Source organism: Pristiophorus japonicus, unplaced genomic scaffold (assembly GCF_044704955.1).
Source record: "Pristiophorus japonicus isolate sPriJap1 unplaced genomic scaffold, sPriJap1.hap1 HAP1_SCAFFOLD_33, whole genome shotgun sequence".
NCBI lineage: Eukaryota > Metazoa > Chordata > Chondrichthyes > Pristiophoridae > Pristiophorus > Pristiophorus japonicus.
The window spans coordinates 1,152,575-1,176,333 of record NW_027253106.1 but is presented as its reverse complement, the minus strand read 5'-3'; the positions used below and the strand labels follow the sequence as shown (position 1 = coordinate 1,176,333).

Genomic DNA, 23,759 nt, shown 5'->3' with positions numbered 1-23,759 from the left:
GCCCCTCGTGGTCCTGAGATCCGCGCTCACTCACGCACAGCACAATTGCCTTCAGGAATGATAGAAATCCGACTTTAATCTTTTGAAAGGGAAGTGCTGTCCGTGAAGGCCCATTCTACAGCTGTGTAAGATGGATGTGCTTCCTGTCCTGGATCATTCGGTGTCTGTTCAAACGGGATGGTTGTCAGTTCCGGTTCATCAACTGCCCCTTTAAGACGTATTTTCTCATAATCGCGATCATCCTGTATATTTTAAAAGGAGTGTGATTTCAGTTGCGATAACCGATTGTTAAACTGTTGTGTATCAAGCTACATTGACGTTGCCTGTGTCCGTGCACATCCATATCGCAGCGTAACGGTTCATTACTCAAAATATGCCCATATTTTCATAAATCCACTCCTTGAAAGATCCCTTGTCCCAAATTTGCTCTCAGTATAAAAAAAACAACAAATTTCATGCCAGCAGCAGCAGCCGCGTGGCCTAATGGATAAGTCGTCTGACTTCGATTGTAACTGTGATGTTATCAAAAGATTGCAGGTTCGAGTCCTGCCGCGGTCAGCTAACTTGCCGCGTGAAATTTTACATTCTTTATTTTGATTCTGCCTCAAAACCAACCATCTCGTGCAGTCACTCACCGAAAGTAAAGGAAGGCTGTTTGCTTTAAAAAGCGAATGGCACATTTTCATCACTGTCGATCTGGTTGCACGGGCAAAACAAGCGGTGAAGTAGACTTTCGTGCACATTATTTCTGTTTGAATGGAAAAAGTAGGGGATGGATGTCTGACGTTGCAGTAAATAGGAGATAAGGTGACTGAGAAGTTCAGGCAATGGACTGCTGATCCAGTCTGCCCTCAACTTCGTCGTTATTGTGTTAAACCGTTTCCACTCGGTTTTTTTCCGTAATCACATTTAACCTCATTGCCAAATTCACCTTTTACTGACAAGAATGCAGCTCGTTGGTGAAGTAATGTCTCAAAGAATAATCTATTCATCAAAGGGAAAACATGAGCAGGACTATGGAGAGGGGGACGATGGGCCGAATAGCAAACGAAGGTCAGAATCTGAGAGCTAGATCCCTTACTGTCGGCGGCTCGTTGGTCTAGGGGTATGATTCTCTCTTAGGGGTTTTAATAATTGAAATGCGAGAGGTCCCGGGTTCAAATCCCGGACGAGCCCTGACAACTTTTAGTCAAAAAAACACTTCTCAGCCGGTCGACATGTTTCAAATTAAAACGTTTGATTGCGCGCCGTTGTTCACACAGCGTCCAAAAATCCTGGAGATTCCCAGGAGCAAAGTGAAACTCACCGAACTGAGTAAAGTTCATGCATCTCAGATGTGCTCGGCTCAGTGTCTCATTGGACAACCTAAACCCGTGTTTGATTCTGGCCAATTCTTGATCAGTCCATCTTCCGTTCTGCACGCATGAGCTCACCTCCATTGGGATATGGATACATTCAGCGTCAATCTCAACTTCAACGTGAAACAGACTCTGCCCTTAATATGAGTGCGTCCTGTTTCTCCAGCGCTGAAAAGATGGGAGAAGCTGGCTTTGGTTTTAGTCCCTTGGCTGCCGAATTTAAACCGTACAGGAAATCAATCCGGGGTGGGCAAGCTGCCTGGTCTGATTAAAAGGCGTTCAGACCCTACATTCCAGGCATGTTATTGTGTTCTGGCCTCAACATTCGATTCAACGTCTCGGATCATAAGCCGCGCTCATTGTCTGCTAATGGTTCTGCTGTTCCCACTAACACCTGCTCTGGTCCATCCTTTTTTATTTTATTGCCCGCTTACCACCCACTTTGCCTTTTCGCATTGGGCCATTTATTATTCAATCACTCCTACGCTCCACTGTATCACAGACATTCCCTTTTTTCCTTCCTCGCTGCCTATTTTTTTCCAGGCGCTATTTTCGTGGAAGAAATCTGTAAACTTTACATTTTTCTTAAAATATCGGAATGATCATCTGACTGAACGTGAGCCCGGGTTCTTCATCCACAGAATGTTCACGACCAGCTGAGTTTTACAGAATTCTTTGTTTTTGTTCACTGTGTTTCTGTATCGCTTTTAAGGTGATGTCCTGTCTGTCCGAGGTCATTCTCTGTCTCTCCAAAATGGTTGCTATCAGTATCGGATCATTATGTATCTGTTTAAAAGGAATGTGCTGTCTGTCCCGGATTTTAAATTACAAATTTCAAAAACTGCCTTTGGAGGTTGCAGGAATTTTAGTTTGTTGGTGTGTTTGTGTAGCGAGGGAGTGTGTGCAAACGTCTGCGCGATCTTACTGTGCATTTCATGTCATGGGAGAAAAAATGCATGACATGCAACTTGAAGCCACACTGATTTGATTGAACACACATTCGAGGACTGCCTGACAGGAGAAGAATCTGCTGTGGGATTTTGCTGTTCCACATCTGAAAGAAGGCAAATTATATAAGTTAGAAACATAGCGATTTTAGCGAGAGCTTGCGGTTGGGCTGTGTGAAATGATGAGCTCCTACCCCCTTATTTTCAAACACAAATCAAATCAAGACAAGACAAGACATGACTGACTGACTGACTTTGTTTATATAAATATATGTATTAATATTTATATATGCGTATATTAACATACATTCCATACTTTTTAACTTTAAAAATAAATGTGCCTTTTCTGTTCTACCGGCACTGGGCTCTATTGCATTTGAGCTCTTTCACAGCACACGCAGCTGCTGTCAGATCCAGCAGAAAGGCACTCGCGACTTTAAAAGATCGCCTTTGTTCCCCACATCTTCGCTCGTGGCTTGTCTTACACCATGGGCTTACTTGTTTGTGTATTTACTGACTGCACGCCCTGATTTCCAGTGGATTTCAAGCAGTCGCACAGCCTTCGTTCAATCAAAAACATATAGATAAAGAAATAATTATTTCTTTATCGATCTCAAACTAAATTCAATTTTTTGCAATAAAACTGTAAATTTATTGATTTTCTTATTGTGATAAATATATATATGTTTTAAATTGTCTTTTTGTCTGGGTTGATTTTACTTCCCTCCGTCCTTCCTGCCTGTCAATCACCTGTGGCTTCAAAAACCGTCCCAGCCACTCGTGGTCCTGAGATCCGCGCTCACTCACGCATAGCACAATTGCCTTCAGGAATGATAGAAACCCGACAATAATCTTTTGAAAGGGAAGTGCTGTCCGTGAAGGCCCATTCTACAGCTGTGTAAGATGGATGTGCTTCCTGTCCTGGATCATTCGGTGTCTGTTCAAACGGGATGGTTGTCAGTTCCGGTTCATCAACTGCCCCTTTAAGACGTATTTTCTCATAATCGCGATCATCCTGTATATTTTAAAAGGAGTGTGATTTCAGTTGCGATAACCGATTGTTAAACTGTTGTGTATCAAACTACATTGACGTTGCCTGTGTCCGTGCACATCCATATCGCAGCGTAACGGTTCATTACTCAAAATATGCCCATATTTTCATAAATCCACTCCTTGAAAGATCCCTTGTCCCAAATTTGCTCTCAGTATAAAAAAAACAACAAATTTCATGCCAACAGCAGCAGCCGCGTGGCCTAATTGATAAGTCGTCTGACTTCGATTGTAACTGTGATGTTATCAAAAGATTGCATGTTCGAGTCCTGCCGCGGTCAGCTAACTTGCCGCGTGAAATTTTACATTCTTTATTTTGATTCTGCCTCAAAACCAACCATCTCGTGCAGTCACTCACCGAAAGTAAAGGAAGGCTGTTTGCTTTAAAAAGCTCATGGCACATTTTCATCACTGTCGATCTGGTTGCACGGGCAAAACAAGCGGTGAAGTAGACTTTCGTGCACATTATTTCTGTTTGAATGGAAAAAGTAGGGGATGGATGTCTGACGTTGCAGTAAATAGGAGATAAGGTGACTGAGAAGTTTAGGCAATGGACTGCTGATCCAGTCTGCCCTCAACTTCGTCGTTATTGTGTTAAACCGTTTCCACTCGGTTTTTTTCCGTAATCACATTTAACCTCATTGCCAAATTCACCTTTTACTGACAAGAATGCAGCTCGTTGGTGAAGTAATGTCTCAAAGAATAATCTATTCATCAAAGGGAAAACATGAGCAGGACTATGGAGAGGGGGACGATGGGCCGAATAGCAAACGAAGGTCAGAATCTGAGAGCTAGATCCCTTACTGTCGGCGGCTCGTTGGTCTAGGGGTATGATTCTCGCTTAGGGGTTTTAATAATTGAAATGCGAGAGGTCCCGGGTTCAAATCCCGGACGAGCCCTGACAACTTTTAGTCAAAAAAACACTTCTCAGCCGGTCGACATGTTTCAAATTAAAACGTTTGATTGCGCGCCGTTGTTCACACAGCGTCCAAAAATCCTGGAGATTCCCAGGAGCAAAGTGAAACTCACCGAACTGAGTAAAGTTCATGCATCTCAGATGTGCTCGGCTCAGTGTCTCATTGGACAACCTAAACCCGTGTTTGATTCTGGCCAATTCTTGATCAGTCCATCTTCCGTTCTGCACGCATGAGCTCACCTCCATTGGGATATGGATACATTCAGCGTCAATCTCAACTTCAACGTGAAACAGACTCTGACCTTAATATGAGTGCGTCCTGTTTCTCCAGCGCTGAAAAGATGGGAGAAGCTGGCTTTGGATTTAGTCCCTTGGCTGCCGAATTTAAACCGTACAGGAAATCAATCCGGGGTGGGCAAGCTGCCTGGTCTGATTAAAAGGCGTTCAGACCCTACATTCCAGGCATGTTATTGTGTTCTGGCCTCAACATTCGATTCAACGTCTCGGATCATAAGCCGCGCTCATTGTCTGCTAATGGTTCTGCTGTTCCCACTAACACCTGCTCTAGTCCATCCTTTGTTATTTTATTGCCCGCTTACCAACCACTTTGCCTTTTCGCATTGTGCCATTTATTATTCAATCACTCCTACGCTCCACTGTATCACAGACATTCCCTTTTGTCCTTCCTCGCTGCCTATTTTTTTCCAGGCGCTATTTTCGTGGAAGAAATCTGTAAACTTTACAATTTTCTTCAAATATCGGAATGATCATCTGACTGAACGTGAGCCCGGCTTCTTCATCCACAGAATGTTCACGACCAGCTGAGTTTTACAGAATTCTTTGTTTTTGTTCACTGTGTTTCTGTATCGCTTTTAAGGTGATGTCCTGTCTGTCCGAGGTCATTCTCTGTCTCTCCAAAATGGTTGCTATCAGTATCGGATCATTATGTATCTGTTTAAAAGGAATGTGATGTCTGTCCCGGATTTTAAATTACAAATTTCAAAAACTGCCTTTGGAGGTTGCAGGAATTTTAGTTTGTTGGTGTGTTTGTGTAGCGAGGGAGTGTGTGCAAACGTGCTGCGCGATCTTACTGTGCATTTCATGTCATGGGAGAAAAAATGCATTACATGCAACTTGAAGCCACACTGATTTGATTGAACACGCATTCGAGGACTGCCTGACAGGAGAAGAATCTGCTGTGGGATTTTGCTGTTCCACACCTGAAAGAAGGCAAATTATATAAGTTAGAAACATAGCGATTTGAGCGAGAGCTTGCGGATGGGCTTTGTGACATGATGAGCTCTTTCCTCCTTATTTTCAAATACAAATCAAATCAAGACAAGACAAGACATGACTGACTGACTGACTTTGTTTATATAAATATATGTATTAATATTTATATATGCGTATATTAACATACATTCCATACTTTTTAACTTTCAAAATAAATGTGCCTTTTCTGTTCTACCGGCACTGGGCTCTATTGCATTTGAGCTCTTTCACAGCACACGCAGCTGCTGTCAGATCCAGCAGAAAGGCACTCGCGACTTTAAAAGATCGCCTTTGTTCCCCACATCTTCGCTCGTGGCTTGTCTTACACCATGGGCTTACTTGTTTGTGTATTTACTGACTGCACGCCCTGATTTCCAGTGGATTTCAAGCAGTCGCAGAGCCTTCGTTCAATCAAAAACATATAGATAAAGAAATAATTATTTCTTTATTGATCTCAAACTAAATTCAATTTTTTGCAATAAAACTGTAAATTTATTTATTTTCTTATTGTGATAAATATATATATGTTTTAAATTGTCTTTTTGTCTGGGTTGATTTTACTTCCCTCCGTCCTTCCTGCCTGTCAATCACCTGTGGCTTCAAAAACCGTCCCAGCCACTCGTGGTCCTGAGATCCGCGCTCACTCACGCACAGCACAATTGCCTTCAGGAATGATAGAAATCCGACTTTAATCTTTTGAAAGGGAAGTGCTGTCCGTGAAGGCCCATTCTACAGCTGTGTAAGATGGATGTGCTTCCTGTCCTGGATCATTCGGTGTCTGTTCAAACGGGATGGTTGTCAGTTCCGGTTCATCAACTGCCCCTTTAAGACGTATTTTCTCATAATCGCGATCATCCTGTATATTTTAAAAGGAGTGTGATTTCAGTTGCGATAACCGATTGTTAAACTGTTGAGTATCAAGCTACATTGACGTTGCCTGTGTCCGTGCACATCCATATCGCAGCGTAACGGTTCATTACTCAAAATATGCCCATATTTTCATAAATCCACTCCTTGAAAAATCCCTTGTCCCAAATTTGCTCTCAGTATAAAAAAAACAACAAATTCCATGCCAGCAGCAGCAGCCGCGTGGCCTAATGGATAAGTCGTCTGACTTCGATTGTAACAGTGATGTTATCAAAAGATTGCAGGTTCGAGTCCTGCCGCGGTCAGCTAACTTGCCGCGTGAAATTTTACATTCTTTATTTTGATTCTGCCTCAAAACCAACCATCTCGTGCAGTCACTACCGAAAGTAAAGGAAGGCTGTTTGCTTTAAAAAGCTCATGGCACATTTTCATCACTGTCGATCTGGTTGCACGGGCAAAACAAGCGGTGAAGTAGACTTTCGTGCACATTATTTCTGTTTGAATGGAAAAAGTATGGGATGGATGTCTGACGTTGCAGTAAATAGGAGATAAAGTGACTGAGAAGTTCAGGCAATGGACTGCTGATCCAGTCTGCCCTCAACTTCGTCGTTATTGTGTTAAACCGTTTCCACTCGGTTTTTTTCCGTAATCACATTTAACCTCATTGCCAAATTCACCTTTTACTGACAAGAATGCAGCTCGTTGGTGAAGTAATGTCTCAAAGAATAATCTATTCATCAAAGGGAAAACATGAGCAGGACTATGGAGAGGGGGACGATGGGCCGAATAGCAAACGAAGGTCAGAATCTGAGAGCTAGATCCCTTACTGTCGGCGGCTCGTTGGTCTAGGGGTATGATTCTCGCTTAGGGGTTTTAATAATTGAAATGCGAGAGGTCCCGGGTTCAAATCCCGGACGAGCCCTGACAACTTTTAGTCAAAAAAACACTTCTCAGCCGGTCGACATGTTTCAAATTAAAACGTTTGATTGCGCGCCGTTGTTCACACAGCGTCCAAAAATCCTGGAGATTCCCAGGAGCAAAGTGAAACTCACCGAACTGAGTAAAGTTCATGCATCTCAGATGTGCTCGGCTCAGTGTCTCATTCGACAACCTAAACCCGTGTTTGATTCTGGCCAATTCTTGATCAGTCCATCTTCCGTTCTGCACGCATGAGCTCACCTCCATTGGGATATGGATACATTCAGCGTCAATCTCAACTTCAACGTGAAACAGACTCTGTCCTTAATATGAGTGCGTCCTTTTTCTCCAGCGCTGAAAAGATGGGAGAAGCTGGCTTTGGATTTAGTCCCTTGGCTGCCGAATTTAAACCGTACAGGAAATCAATCCGGGGTGGGCAAGCTGCCTGGTCTGATTAAAAGGGGTTCAGACCCTACATTCCAGGCATGTTATTGTGTTCTGGCCTCAACATTCGATTCAACGTCTCGGATCATAAGCCGCGCTCATTGTCTGCTAATGGTTCTGCTGTTCCCACTAACACCTGCTCTAGTCCATCCTTTGTTATTTTATTGCCCGCTTACCACCCACTTTGCCTTTTCGCATTGTGCCATTTATTATTCAATCACTCCTACGCTCCACTGTATCACAGACATTCCCTTTTGTCCTTCCTCGCTGCCTATTTTTTTCCAGGCGCTATTTTCGTGGAAGAAATCTGTAAACTTTACATTTTTCTTAAAATATCGGAATGATCATCTGACTGAACGTGAGCCCGGGTTCTTCATCCACAGAATGTTCACGACCAGCTGAGTTTTACAGAATTCTTTGTTTTTGTTCATTGTGTTTCTATATCGCTTTTAAGGTGATGTCCTGTCTGTCCGAGGTCATTCTCTGTCTCTCCAAAATGGTTGCTATCAGTATCGGATCATTATGTATCTGTTTAAAAGGAATGTGCTGTCTGTCCCGGATTTTAAATTACAAATTTCAAAAACTGCCTTTGGAGGTTGCAGGAATTTTAGTTTGTTGGTGTGTTTCTGTAGCGAGGGAGTGTGTGCAAACGTGCTGCGCGATCTTACTGTGCATTTCATGTCATGGGAGAAAAAATGCATTACATGCAACTTGAAGCCACACTGATTTGATTGAACACACATTCGAGGACTGCCTGACAGGAGAAGAATCTGCTGTGGGATTTTGCTGTTCCACATCTGAAAGAAGGCAAATTATATAAGTTAGAAACATAGCGATTTGAGCGAGAGCTTGCGGATGGGCTTTGTGATATGATGAGCTCTTTCCTCCTTATTTTCAAATACAAATCAAATCAAGACAAGACAAGACATGACTGACTGACTGACTTTGTTTATGTAAATATATGTATTAATATTTATATATGCGTATATTAACAGACATTCCATACTTTTTAACTTTCAAAATAAATGTGCCTTTTCTGTTCTACCGGCACTGGGCTCTATTGCATTTGAGCTCTTTCACAGCACACGCAGCTGCTGTCAGATCCAGCAGAAAGGCACTCGCGACTTTAAAAGATCGCCTTTGTTCCCCACATCTTCGCTCGTGGCTTGTCTTACACCATGGGCTTTCTTGTTTGTGTATTTACTGACTGCACGCCCTGATTTCCAGTGGATTTCAAGCAGTCGCACAGCCTTCGTTCAATCAAAAACATATAGATTAAGAAATAATTATTTCTTTATTGAAATCAAACTAAATTCAATTTTTTGCAATAAAACTGTAAATTTATTGATTTTCTTATTGTGATAAATATATATATGTTTTAAATTGTCTTTTTGTCTGGGTTGATTTTACTTCCCTCCGTCCTTCCTGCCTGTCAATCACCTGTGGCTTCAAAAACCGTCCCAGCCACTCGTGGTCCTGAGATCCGCGCTCACTCACGCACAGCACAATTGCCTTCAGGAATGATAGAAATCCGACTTTAATCTTTTGAAAGGGAAGTGCTGTCCGTGAAGGCCCATTCTACAGCTGTGTAAGATGGATGTGCTTCCTGTCCTGGATCATTCGGTGTCTGTTCAAACGGGATGGTTGTCAGTTCCGGTTCATCAACTGCCCCTTTAAGACGTATTTTCTCATAATCGCGATCATCCTGTATATTTTAAAAGGAGTGTGATTTCAGTTGCGATAACCGATTGTTAAACTGTTGTGTATCAAGCTACATTGACGTTGCCTGTGTCCGTGCACATCCATATCGCAGCGTAACGGTTCATTACTCAAAATATGCCCATATTTTCATAAATCCGCTCCTTGAAAGATCCCTTGTCCCAAATTTGCTCTCAGTATAAAAAAAACAACAAATTTCATGCCAGCAGCAGCAGCCGCGTGGCCTAATGGATAAGTCGTCTGACTTCGATTGTAACTGTGAAGTTATCAAAAGATTGCAGGTTCGAGTCCTGCCGCGGTCAGCTAACTTGCCGCGTGAAATTTTACATTCTTTATTTTGATTCTGCCTCAAAACCAACCATCTCGTGCAGTCACTCACCGAAAGTAAAGGAAGGCTGTTTGCTTTAAAAAGCTCATGGCACATTTTCATCACTGTCGATCTGGTTGCACGGGCAAAACAAGCGGTGAAGTAGACTTTCGTGCACATTATTTCTGTTTGAATGGAAAAAGTAGGGGATGGATGTCTGACGTTGCTGTAAATAGGAGATAAGGTGACTGAGAAGTTCAGGCAATGGACTGCTGATCCAGTCTGCCCTCAACTTCGTCGTTATTGTGTTAAACCGTTTCCACTCGGTTTTTTTCCGTAATCACATTTAACCTCATTGCCAAATTCACCTTTTACTGACAAGAATGCAGCTCGTTGGTGAAGTAATGTCTCAAAGAATAATCTATTCATCAAAGGGAAAACATGAGCAGGACCATGGAGAGGGGGACGATGGGCCGAATAGCAAACGAAGGTCAGAATCTGAGAGCTAGATCCCTTACTGTCGGCGGCTCGTTGGTCTAGGGGTATGATTCTCGCTTAGGGGTTTTAATAATTGAAATGCGAGAGATCCCGGGTTCAAATCCCGGACGAGCCCTGACAACTTTTAGTCAAAAAAACACTTCTCAGCCGGTCGACATGTTTCAAATTAAAACGTTTGATTGCGCGCCGTTGTTCACACAGCGTCCAAAATCCCTGGAGATTCCCAGGAGCAAAGTGAAACTCACCGAACTGAGTAAAGTTCATGCATCTCAGATGTGCTCGGCTCAGTGTCTCATTGGACAACCTAAACCCGTGTTTGATTCTGGCCAATTCTTGATCAGTCCATCTTCCGTTCTGCACGCATGAGCTCACCTCCATTGGGATATGGATACATTCAGCGTCAATCTCAACTTCAACGTGAAACAGACTCTGCCCTAAATATGAGTGCGTCCTGTTTCTCCAGCGCTGAAAAGATGGGAGAAGCTGGCTTTGGATTTAGTCCCTTGGCTGCCGAATTTAAACCGTACAGGAAATCAATCCGGGGTGGGCAAGCTGCCTGGTCAGATGAAAAGGCGTTCAGACCCTACATTCCAGGCATGTTATTGTGTTCTGGCCTCAACATTCGATTCAACGTCTCGGATCATAAGCCGCGCTCATTGTCTGCTAATGGTTCTGCTGTTCCCACTAACACCTGCTCTAGTCCATCCTTTGTTATTTTATTGCCCGCTTACCACCCACTTTGCCTTTTCGCATTGTGCCATTTATTATTCAATCACTCCTACGCTCCACTGTATCACAGACATTCCCTTTTGTCCTTCCTCGCTGCCTATTTTTTTCCAGGCGCTATTTTCGTGGAAGAAATCTGTAAACTTTACATTTTTCTTAAAATATCGGAATGATCATCTGACTGAACGTGAGCCCGGGTTCTTCATCCACAGAATGTTCACGACCAGCTGAGTTTTACAGAATTCTTTGTTTTTGTTCACTGTGTTTCTGTATCGCTTTTAAGGTGATGTCCTGTCTGTCCGAGGTCATTCTCTGTCTCTCCAAAATGGTTGCTATCAGTATCGGATCATTATGTATCTGTTTAAAAGGAATGTGCTGTCTGTCCCGGATTTTAAATTACAAATTTCAAAAACTGCCTTTGGAGGTTGCAGGAATTTTAGTTTGTTGGTGTGTTTGTGTAGCGAGGGAGTGTGTGCAAACGTCTGCGCGATCTTACTGTGCATTTCATGTCATGGGAGAAAAAATGCATGACATGCAACTTGAAGCCACACTGATTTGATTGAACACACATTCGAGGACTGCCTGACAGGAGAAGAATCTGCTGTGGGATTTTGCTGTTCCACATCTGAAAGAAGGCAAATTATATAAGTTAGAAACATAGCGATTTTAGCGAGAGCTTGCGGTTGGGCTGTGTGAAATGATGAGCTCCTACCCCCTTATTTTCAAACACAAATCAAATCAAGACAAGACAAGACATGACTGACTGACTGACTTTGTTTATACAGATATATATATAAATATTAATTTATACGTATATTTACAAACAATCCGTACTTTTTAACTTTCACAATAAATGTGCCTTTTCTGTTCTGCCAGCACTGGGCTCTATTACATTTGAGCTCTTTCACAGCACACGCAGCTGCTGTCAGATCCAGCAGAAAGGCACTCGCGACTTTAAAAGATCGCCTTTGTTCCCCATATCTTCCCTCGTGGCTTGTCTTACACCATGGGCTTACTGTGTTTGGGTATTTACTGACTGCACGCTCTGATTTCCAGTGGATTTCATGCAGTCGCACAGCCTTCGTTCAATCAAAAATATATAGATTAAGAAATAATTATTTATTTATTTAAATCAAACCAAATTAATTTTTTTGCAATAAAACTGTAAATGTATTTATTTTCTTATTGTGATAAATATATATATGTTTTAAATTGTCTTTTTGTCTGGGTTGGTTTGACTTCCCTCCCTCCTTCCTGCCTGTCAATCACCTGTGGCTTCAACATCCGTCCCAGCCTCGCGTGGTCCTGAGACCCGCGCTCACTCACGCACAGCACAATTGCCTTCAGGAATGATAGAAATCCCACTTTAATCTTTTGAAAGGGAAGTGCTGTCCGTGAAGGCCCATTCTACAGCTGTGTAACAGGGATGTGCTTCCTGTCCTGGATCATTCGGTGTCTGTTCAAACGGGATGGTTGTCAGTTCCGGTTCATCAACTGCCCCTTTAAGACGTATTTTCTCATAATCGGGATCATCCTGTATATTTTAAAAGGAGTGTGAATTCAGTTGCGATAACCGATTGTTAAACTGATGTGTATCAAGCTACATTGACGTTGCCTGTGTCCGTGCACATCCATATCGCAGCGCATCGATTTATTACTCAAAATATTCCCATATTTTCATAAATCCACTCCTTGAAAGATCCCATGTCCCAAATTTGCTCTCAGTATAAAAAAATAACAAATTTCATGCCAGCAGCAGCGGCCGCGTGGCCTAATGGATAAGTCGTCTGACTTCGATTGCAACTGTGATGTTATGAAAAGATTGCAGGTTCGAGTCCTGCCGCGGTCAGCTAAATTGCCGCGTGAAATTTTATATTCTTTATTTTGATTCTGCCTCAAAACCAACCATCTCGTGCAGTCACTCACCTAAAGTAAAGGAAGGCTGTTTGCTTTAAAAAGCGAATGGCACATTTTCATCACTGTCGATCTAGTTGAAGGGCAAAACAAGCGGTGAAGTAGACTTTCGTGCTCATTATTTCTGTTTGAATGCAAAAAGTAGGGGATGGATGTCTGACGTTGCAGTAAATAGGAGATAAGGTGACTGAGAAGTTCAGGCAAAGGACTGCTGATCCAGTATGCCCTCAACTTCGTCGTTATTGTGTTAAACCGTTTCCACTCGTTTTTTTTCGGCAATCACATTTAACCTCATTGCCAAATTCACCTTTTACTGACAAGAATGCAGCTCGTTGGTGAAGTAATGTCTCAAAGAATAATCTATTCATCAAAGGGAAAACATTAGCAGGACTATGGAGAGGGGGACTCATGAGATAGGTCTCTGAGAGTCAGCACAGGCACGATGGGCGGAATAGCAAACGAAGGTCATAATCTGAGAGCTAGATCCCTTACTCTCGGCGGCTCGTTGGACTAGGGGTATGATTCTCGCTTAGGGGTTCTAATAATTGAAATGCGAGAGGTCCCGGGTTCAAATTCCGGACGAGCCCTGACAACTTTTAGTCAAAAAAACACTTCTCAGCCGGTCGACATGTTTCAAATTAAAACGTTTGATTGCGCGCCGTTGTTCACACAGCGTCCAAAAATCCTGGAGATTCCCAGGAGCAAAGTGAAACTCACCGAACTGAGTAAAGTTCATGCATCTCAGATGTGCTCGGCTCAGTGTCTCATTGGACAACCTAAACCCGTGTTTGATTCTGGCCAATTCTTGATCAGTCCATCTTCCGTTCTGCACGCATGAGCTCACCTCCATTGGGATATGGATACATTCAGCGTCAATCTCAACTTCAACGTGAAACAGACTCTGCCCTTAATATGAGTGCGTCCTGTTTCTCCAGCGCTGAAAAGATGGGACAAGCTGGCTTTGGATTTAGTCCCTTGGCTATCGAATTTAAACCGTTCAGGAAATCAATCCGGGTTGGGCAAGCTGCCTGGTCTGATTAAAAGGCGTTCAGACCCTACATTCCAGGCATGTTATTGTGTTCTGGCCTCAACATTCGGTTCGACGTATCGGATCATAAGCCGCGCTCATTTTCTGCTAATCGATCTGCTGTTCCCACTAACACCTGCTCTGGTCCATCCTTTGTTATTTTATTGCCCGCTTACCACCCACTTTGCCTTTTCGTATTGTGCCATTTATTATTCAATCATTCCTACGCTCCACTGTATCACAGACATTCCCTTTTGTCCTTCCTCGCTGCCTATTTTTTTCCAGATGCTATTTTCGTGGAAAAAATCTGTAAATTTTACATTTTTCTTAAAATATCGGAATGATCATCTGACTGAACGTGAGCCCGGCTTCTTCATCCACAGAATGTTCACGACCAGCTGAGTTTTACAGAATTCTTTGTTTTTGTTCACTGTGTTTCTGTATCGCTTTTAAGGTGATGTCCTGTCTGTCCGAGGTCATTCTCTGTCTCTCCAAAATGGTTGCTATCAGTATCGGATCATTATGTATCTGTTTAAAAGGAATGTGATGTCTGTCCCGGATTTTAAATTACAAATTTCAAAAACTGCCTTTGGAGGTTGCAGGAATTTTAGTTTGTTGGTGTGTTTGTGTAGCGAGGGAGTGTGTGCAAACGTGCTGCGCGATCTTACTGTGCATTTCATGTCATGGGAGAAAAAATGCATTACATGCAACTTGAAGCCACACTGATTTGATTGAACACGCATTCGAGGACTGCCTGACAGGAGAAGAATCTGCTGTGGGATTTTGCTGTTCCACATCTGAAAGAAGGCAAATTATATAAGTTAGAAACATAGCGATTTGAGCGAGAGCTTGCGGATGGGCTTTGTGACATGATGAGCTCTTTCCTCCTTATTTTCAAATACAAATCAAATCAAGACAAGACAAGACATGACTGACTGTCTGACTTTGTTTATATAAATATATGTATTAATATTTATATATGCGTATATTAACATACATTCCATACTTTTTAACTTTCAAAATAAATGTGCCTTTTCTGTTCTACTGGCACTGGGCTCTATTGCATTTGAGCTCTTTCACAGCACACGCAGCTGCTGTCAGATCCAGCAGAAAGGCACTCGCGACTTTAAAAGATCGCCTTTGTTCCCCATATCTTCCCTCGTGGCTTGTCTTACACCATGGGCTTACTGTGTTTGGGTATTTACTGACTGCACGCTCTGATTTCCAGTGGATTTCATGCAGTCGCACAGCCTTCGTTCAATCAAAAATATATAGATTAAGAAATAATTATTTCTTTATTTAAATCAAACCAAATTCAATTTTTTGCAACAAAACTGTAAATTTATTTATTTTCTTATTGTGATAAATATATATATGTTTTAAATTGTCTTTTTGTCTGGGTTGGTTTGACTTCCCTCCCTCCTTCCTGCCTGTCAATCACCTGTGGCTTCAACATCCGTCCCAGCCTCGCGTGGTCCTGAGACCCGCGCTCACTCACGCACAGCACAATTGCCTTCAGGAATGATAGAAATCCCACTTTAATCTTTTGAAAGGGAAGTGCTGTCCGTGAAGGCCCATTCTACAGCTGTGTAAGAGGGATGTGCTTCCTGTCCTGGATCATTCGGTGTCTGTTCAAACGGGATGGTTGTCAGTTCCGGTTCATCAACTGCCCCTTTAAGACGTATTTTCTCATAATCGGGATCATCCTGTATATTTTAAAAGGAGTGTGAATTCAGTTGCGATAACCGATTGTTAAACTGATGTGTATCAAGCTACATTGACGTTGCCTGTGTCCGTGCACATCCATATCGCAGCGCATCGATTTATTACTCAAAATATTCCCATATTTTCATAAATCCACTCCTTGAAAGATCCCATGTCCCAAATTTGCTCTCAGTATAAAAAAATAACAAATTTCATGCCAGCAGCAGCGGCCGCGTGGCCTAATGGATAAGTCGTCTGACTTCGATTGCAACTGTGATGTTATGAAGAGATTGCAGGTTCGAGTCCTGCCGCGGTCAGCTAAATTGCCGCGTCAAATTTTATATTCTTTATTTTGATTCTGCCTCAAAACCAACCATCTCGTGCAGTCACTCACCTAAAGTAAAGGAAGGTTGTTTGCTTTAAAAAGCGAATGGCACATTTTCATCACTGTCGATCTGGTTGAAGGGCAAAACAAGCGGTGAAGTAGACTTTCGTGCACATTATTTCTGTTTGAATGCAAAAAGTAGGGGATGGATGTCTGACGTTGCAGTAAATAGGAGATAAGGTGACTGAGAAGTTCAGGCAAAGGACTGCTGATCCAGTATGCCCTCAACTTCGTCGTTATTGTGTTAAACCGTTTCCACTCGTTTTTTTTCGGCAATCACATTTAACCTCATTGCCAAATTCACCTTTTACTGACAAGAATGCAGCTCGTTGGTGAAGTAATGTCTCAAAGAATAATCTATTCATCAAAGGGAAAACATTAGCAGGACTATGGAGAGGGGGACTCATGAGATAGGTCTCTGAGAGTCAGCACAGGCACGATGGGCCGAATAGCAAACGAAGGTCAGAATCTGAAAGCTAGATCCCTTACTCTCGGCGGCTCGTTGGACTAGGGGTATGATTCTCGCTTAGGGGTTCTAATAATTGAAATGCGAGAGGTCCCGGGTTCAAATTCCGGACGAGCCCTGACAACTTTTAGTCAAAAAAACACTTCTCAGCCGGTCGACATGTTTCAAATTAAAACGTTTGATTGCGCGCCGTTGTTCACACAGCGTCCAAAAATCCTGGAGATTCCCAGGAGCAAAGTGAAACTCACCGAACTGAGTAAAGTTCATGCATCTCAGATGTGCTCGGCTCAGTGTCTCATTGGACAACCTAAACCCGTGTTTGATTCTGGCCAATTCTTGATCAGTCCATCTTCCGTTCTGCACGCATGAGCTCACCTCCATTGGGATTTGGATACATTCAGCGTCAATCTCAACTTCAACGTGAAACAGACTCTGCCCTTAATATGAGTGCGTCCTGTTTCTCCAGCGATGAAAAGATGGGACAAGCTGGCTTTGGATTTAGTCCCTTGGCTATCGAATTTAAACCGTTCAGGAAATCAATCCGGGTTGGGCAAGCTGCCTGGTCTGATTAAAAGGCGTTCAGACCCTACATTCCAGGCATGTTATTGTGTTCTGGCCTCAACATTCGGTTCGACGTATCGGATCATAAGCCGCGCTCATTGTCTGCTAATCGTTCTGCTGTTCCCACTAACACCTGCTCTGGTCCATCCTTTGTTATTTTATTGCCCGCTTACCACCCACTTTGCCTTTTCGTATTGTGCCATTTATTATTCAATCATTCCTACGCTCCACTGTATCACAGACATTCCCTTTTGTCCTTCCTCGCTGCCTATTTTTTTCCAGGTGCTATTTTCGTGGAAAAAATCTGTAAATTTTACATTTTTCTTAAAATATCGGAATGATCATCTGACTGAACGTGAGCCCGGCTTCTTCATCCACAGAATGTTCACGACCAGCTGAATTTTACAGAATTCTTTGTTTTTGTTCACTGTGTTTCTGTATCGCTTTTAAGGTGATGTCCTGTCTGTCCGAGGTCATTCTCTGTCTCTCCAAAATGGTTGCTATCAGTATCGGATCATTATGTATCTGTTTAAAAGGAATGTGATGTCTGTCCCGGATTTTAAATTACAAAGTTCAAAAACTGCCTTTGGAGGTTGCAGGAATTTTAGTTTGTTGGTGTGTTTGTGTAGCGAGGGAGTGTGTGCAAACGTGCTGCGCGATCTTACTGTGCATTTCATGTCATGGGAGAAAAAATGCATTACATGCAACTTGAAGCCACACTGATTTGATTGAACACGCATTCGAGGACTGCCTGACAGGAGAAGAATCTGCTGTGGGATTTTGCTGTTCCACATCTGAAAGAAGGCAAATTATATAAGTTAGAAACATAGCGATTTGAGCGAGAGCTTGCGGATGGGCTTTGTGACATGATGAGCTCTTTCCTCCTTATTTTCAAATACAAATCAAATCAAGACAAGACAAGACATGACTGACTGACTGACTTTGTTTATATAAATATATGTATTAATATTTATATATGCGTATATTAACATACATTCCATACTTTTTAACTTTCAAAATAAATGTGCCTTTTCTGTTCTACCGGCACTGGGCTCTATTGCATTTGAGCTCTTTCACAGCACACGCAGCTGCTGTCAGATCCAGCAGAAAGGCACTCGTGACTTTAAAAGATCGCCTTTGTTCCCCACATCTTCGCTCGTGGCTTGTCTTACACCATGGGCTTACTTGTTTGTGTATTTACTGACTGCACGCCCTGATTTCCAGTGGATTTCAAGCAGTCGCACAGCCTTCGTTCAATCAAAAACATATAGATTAAGAAATAATTATTTCTTTATTGAAATCAAACTAAATTCAATTTATTGCAATAAAACTGTAAATTTATTGATTTTCTTATTGTGATAAATATATATATGTTTTAAATTGTCTTTTTGTCTGGGTTGATTTTACTCCCCTCCGTCCTTCCTGCCTGTCAATCACCTGTGGCTTCAAAAACCGTCCCAGCCACTCGTGGTCCTGAGATCCGCGCTCACTCACGCACAGCACAATTGCCTTCAGGAATGATAGAAATCCGACTTTAATCTTTTGAAAGGGAAGTGCTGTCCGTGAAGGCCCATTCTACAGCTGTGTAAGAGGGATGTGCTTCCTGTCCTGGATCATTCGGTGTCTGTTCAAACGGGATGGTTGTCAGTTCCGGTTCATCAACTGCCCCTTTAAGACGTATTTTCTCATAATCGGGATCATCCTGTATATTTTAAAAGGAGTGTGAATTCAGATGCGATAACCGATTGTTACACTGATGTGTATCAAGCTACATTGACGTTGCCTGTCTCCGTGCACATCCATATCGCAGCGCATCGATTTATTACTCAAAATATTCCCATATTTTCATAAATCCACTCCTTGAAAGATCCCATGTCCCAAATTTGCTCTCAGTATAAAAAAATAACAAATTTCATGCCAGCAGCAGCGGCCGCGTGGCCTAATGGATAAGTCGTCTGACTTCGATTGCAACTGTGATGTTATGAAGAGATTGCAGGTTCGAGTCCTGCCGCGGTCAGCTAAATTGCCGCGTGAAATTTTATATTCTTTATTTTGATTCTGCCTCAAAACCAACCATCTCGTGCAGTCACTCACCTAAAGTAAAGGAAGGCTGTTTGCTTTAAAAAGCGAATGGCACATTTTCATCACTGTCGATCTGGTTGAAGGGCAAAACAAGCGGTGAAGTAGACTTTCGTGCACATTATTTCTGTTTGAATGGAAAAAGTAGGGGATGGGTGTCTGACGTTGCAGTAAATAGGAGATAAGGTGACTGAGAAGTTCAGGCAAAGGACTGCTGATCCAGTATGCCCTCAACTTCGTCGTTATTGTGTTAAACCGTTTCCACTCGTTTTTTTTCGGCAATCACATTTAACCTCATTGCCAAATTCACCTTTTACTGACAAGAATGCAGCTCGTTGGTGAAGTAATGTCTCAAAGAATAATCTATTCATCAAAGGGAAAACATTAGCAGGACTATGGAGAGGGGGACTCATGAGATAGGTCTCTGAGAGTCAGCACAGGCACGATGGGCCGAATAGCAAACGAAGGTCAGAATCTGAGAGCTAGATCCCTTACTCTCGGCGGCTCGTTGGACTAGGGGTATGATTCTCGCTTAGGGGTTCTAATAATTGAAATGCGAGAGGTCCCGGGTTCAAATTCCGGATGAGCCCTGACAACTTTTAGTCAAAAAAACACTTCTCAGCCGGTCGACATGTTTCAAATTAAAACGTTTGATTGCGCGCCGTTGTTCACACAGCGTCCAAAAATCCTGGAGATTCCCAGGAGCAAAGTGAAACTCACCGAACTGAGTAAAGTTCATGCATCTCAGATGTGCTCGGCTCAGTGTCTCATTGGACAACCTAAACCCGTGTTTGATTCTGGCCAATTCTTGATCAGTCCATCTTCCGTTCTGCACGCATGAGCTCACCTCCATTGGGATTTGGATACATTCAGCGTCAATCTCAACTTCAACGTGAAACAGACTCTGCCCTTAATATGAGTGCGTCCTGTTTCTCCAGCGCTGAAAAGATGGGACAAGCTGGCTTTGGATTTAGTCCCTTGGCTGCCGAATTTAAACCGTACAGGAAATCAATCCGGGGTGGGCAAGCTGCCTGGTCTGATTAAAAGGCGTTCAGACCCTACATTCCAGGCATGTTATTGTGTTCTGGCCTCAACATTCGATTCAACGTCTCGGATCATAAGCCGCGCTCATTGTCTGCTAATGGTTCTGCTGTTCCCACTAACACCTGCTCTGGTCCATCCTTTGTTATTTTATTGCCCGCTTACCACCCACTTTACCTTTTCGCATTGGGCCATTTATTATTCAATCACTCCTACGCTCCACTGTATCACAGACATTCCCTTTTTTCCTTCCTCGCTGCCTATTTTTTTCCAGGCGCTATTTTCGTGGAAGAAATCTGTAAACTTTACATTTTTCTTAAAATATCGGAATGATCATCTGACTGAACGTGAGCCCGGGTTCTTCATCCACAGAATGTTCACGACCAGCTGAGTTTTACAGAATTCTTTGTTTTTGTTCACTGTGTTTCTGTATCGCTTTTAAGATGATGTCCTGTCTGTCCGAGGTCATTCTCTGTCTCTCCAAAATGGTTGCTATCAGTATCGGATCATTATGTATCTGTTTAAAAGGAATGTGCTGTCTGTCCCGGATTTTAAATTACAAATTTCAAAAACTGCCTTTGGAGGTTGCAGGAATTTTAGTTTGTTGGTGTGTTTGTGTAGCGAGGGAGTGTGTGCAAACGTGCTGCGCGATCTTACTGTGCATTTCATGTCATGGGAGAAAAAATGCATGACATGCAACTTGAAGCCACACTGATTTGATTGAACACACATTCGAGGACTGCCTGACAGGAGAAGAATCTGCTGTGGGATTTTGCTGTTCCACATCTGAAAGAAGGCAAATTATATAAGTTAGAAACATAGCGATTTTAGCGAGAGCTTGCGGTTGGGCTGTGTGAAATGATGAGCTCCTACCCCCTTATTTTCAAACACAAATCAAATCAAGACAAGACAAGACATGACTGACTGACTGACTTTGTTTATACAGATATATATATAAATATTAATTTATACGTATATTTACAAACAATCCGTACTTTTTAACTTTCACAATAAATGTGCCTTTTCTGTTCTGCCAGAACTGGGCTCTATTACATTTGAGCTCTTTCACAGCACACGCAGCTGCTGTCAGATCCAGCAGAAAGGCAATCGCGACTTTAAAAGATCGCCTTTGTTCCCCATATCTTCCCTCGTGGCTTGTCTTACACCATGGGCTTACTGTGTTTGGGTATTTACTGACTGCACGCTCTGATTTCCAGTGGATTTCATGCAGTCGCACAGCCTTCGTTCAATCAAAAATATATAGATTAAGAAATAATTATTTATTTATTTAAATCAAACCAAATTCAATTTTTTGCAATAAAACTGTAAATTTATTTATTTTCTTATTGTGATAAATATATATATGTTTTAAATTGTCTTTTTGTCTGGGTTGGTTTGACTTCCCTCCCTCCTTCCTGCCTGTCAATCACCTGTGGCTTCAACATCCGTCCCAGCCTCGCGTGGTCCTGAGACCCGCGCTCACTCACGCACAGCACAATTGCCTTCAGGAATGATAGAAATCCCACTTTAATCTTTTGAAAGGGAAGTGCTGTCCGTGAAGGCCCATTCTACAGCTGTGTAAGAGGGATGTGCTTCCTGTCCTGGATCATTCGGTGTCTGTTCAAACGGGATGGTTGTCAGTTCCGGTTCATCAACTGCCCCTTTAAGACGTATTTTCTCATAATCGGGATCATCCTGTATATTTTAAAAGGAGTTTGAATTCAGTTGCGATAACCGATTGTTAAACTGATGTGTATCAAGCTACATTGACGTTGCCTGTGTCCGTGCACATCCATATCGCAGCGCATCGATTTATTACTCAAAATATTCCCATATTTTCATAAATCCACTCCTTGAAAGATCCCATGTCCCAAATTTGCTCTCAGTATAAAAAAATAACAAATGTCATGCCAGCTGCAGCGGCCGCGTGGCCTAATGGATAAGTCGTCTGACTTCGATTGCAACTGTGATGTTATGAAGAGATTGCAGGTTCGAGTCCTGCCGCGGTCAGCTAAATTGCCGCGTGAAATTTTATATTCTTTATTTTGATTCTGCCTCAAAACCAACCATCTCGTGCAGTCACTCACCTAAAGTAAAGGAAGGCTGTTTGCTTTAAAAAGCGAATGGCACATTTTCATCACTGTCGATCTGGTTGAAGGGCAAAACAAGCGGTGAAGTAGACTTTCGTGCACATTATTTCTGTTTGAATGCAAAAAGTAGGGGATGGATGTCTGACGTTGCAGTAAATAGGAGATAAGGTGACTGAGAAGTTCAGGCAAAGGACTGCTGATCCAGTATGCCCTCAACTTCGTCGTTATTGTGTTAAACCGTTTCCACTCGTTTTTTTTCGGCAATCACATTTAACCTCATTGCCAAATTCACCTTTTACTGACAAGAATGCAGCTCGTTGGTGAAGTAATGTCTCAAAGAATAATCTATTCATCAAAGGGAAATCATTAGCAGGACTATGGAGAGGGGGACTCATGAGATAGGTCTCTGAGAGTCAGCACAGGCACGATGGGCCGAATAGCAAACGAAGGTCAGAATCTGAGAGCTAGATCCCTTACTCTCGGCGGCCCGTTGGACTAGGGGTATGATTCTCGCTTAGGGGTTCTAATAATTGAAATGCGAGAGGTCCCGGGTTCAAATTCCGGACGAGCCCTGACAACTTTTAGTCAAAAAAACACTTCTCAGCCGGTCGACATGTTTCAAATTAAAACGTTTGATTGTGCGCCGTTGTTCACACAGCGTCCAAAAATCCTGGAGATTCCCAGGAGCAAAGTGAAACTCACCGAACTGAGTAAAGTTCATGCATCTCAGATGTGCTCGGCTCAGTGTCTCATTGGACAACCTAAACCCGTGTTTGATTCTGGCCAATTCTTGATCAGTCCATCTTCCGTTCTGCACGCATGAGCTCACCTCCATTGGGATTTGGATACATTCAGCGTCAATCTCAACTTCAACGTGAAACAGACTCTGCCCTTAATATGAGTGCGTCCTGTTTCTCCAGCGCTGAAAAGATGGGACAAGCTGGCTTTGGATTTAGTCCCTTGGCTATCGAATTTAAACCGTTCAGGAAATCAATCCGGGTTGGGCAAGCTGCCTGGTCTGATTAAAAGGCGTTCAGACCCTACATTCCAGGCATGTTATTGTGTTCTGGCCTCAACATTCGGTTCGACGTATCGGATCATAAGCCGCGCTCATTGTCTGCTAATCGTTCTGCTGTTCCCACTAACACCTGCTCTGGTCCATCCTTTGTTATTTTATTGCCCGCTTACCACCCACTTTGCCTTTTCGTATTGTGCCATTTATTATTCAATCATTCCTACGCTCCACTGTATCACAGACATTCCCTTTTGTCCTTCCTCGCTGCCTATTTTTTTCCAGGTGCTATTTTCGTGGAAAAAATCTGTAAATTTTACATTTTTCTTAAAATATCGGAATGATCATCTGACTGAACGTGAGCCCGGCTTCTTCATCCACAGAATGTTCACGACCAGCTGAGTTTTACAGAATTCTTTGTTTTTGTTCACTGTGTTTCTGTATCGCTTTTAAGGTGA

The 23,759-nt window shown here is 42.6% G+C and overlaps 3 non-coding genes across 3 annotated transcripts; all 3 read left to right on the top strand.

Moving 5' to 3' along the window:
• The first annotated feature begins 4,166 nt into the window (after positions 1-4,166).
• On the top strand, positions 4,167-4,254 carry trnap-agg (transfer RNA proline (anticodon AGG)). The gene is given in 2 exon segments: positions 4,167-4,202; positions 4,219-4,254. It is a non-coding gene; the product is annotated as a tRNA-Pro (tRNA).
• A 2,990-nt stretch (positions 4,255-7,244) lies between these two features.
• On the top strand, positions 7,245-7,332 carry trnap-agg (transfer RNA proline (anticodon AGG)). The gene is given in 2 exon segments: positions 7,245-7,280; positions 7,297-7,332. It is a non-coding gene; the product is annotated as a tRNA-Pro (tRNA).
• A 2,991-nt stretch (positions 7,333-10,323) lies between these two features.
• trnap-agg (transfer RNA proline (anticodon AGG)) lies at positions 10,324-10,411 on the top strand. The gene is given in 2 exon segments: positions 10,324-10,359; positions 10,376-10,411. It is a non-coding gene; the product is annotated as a tRNA-Pro (tRNA).
• The last annotated feature ends 13,348 nt before the right edge of the window (positions 10,412-23,759 follow it).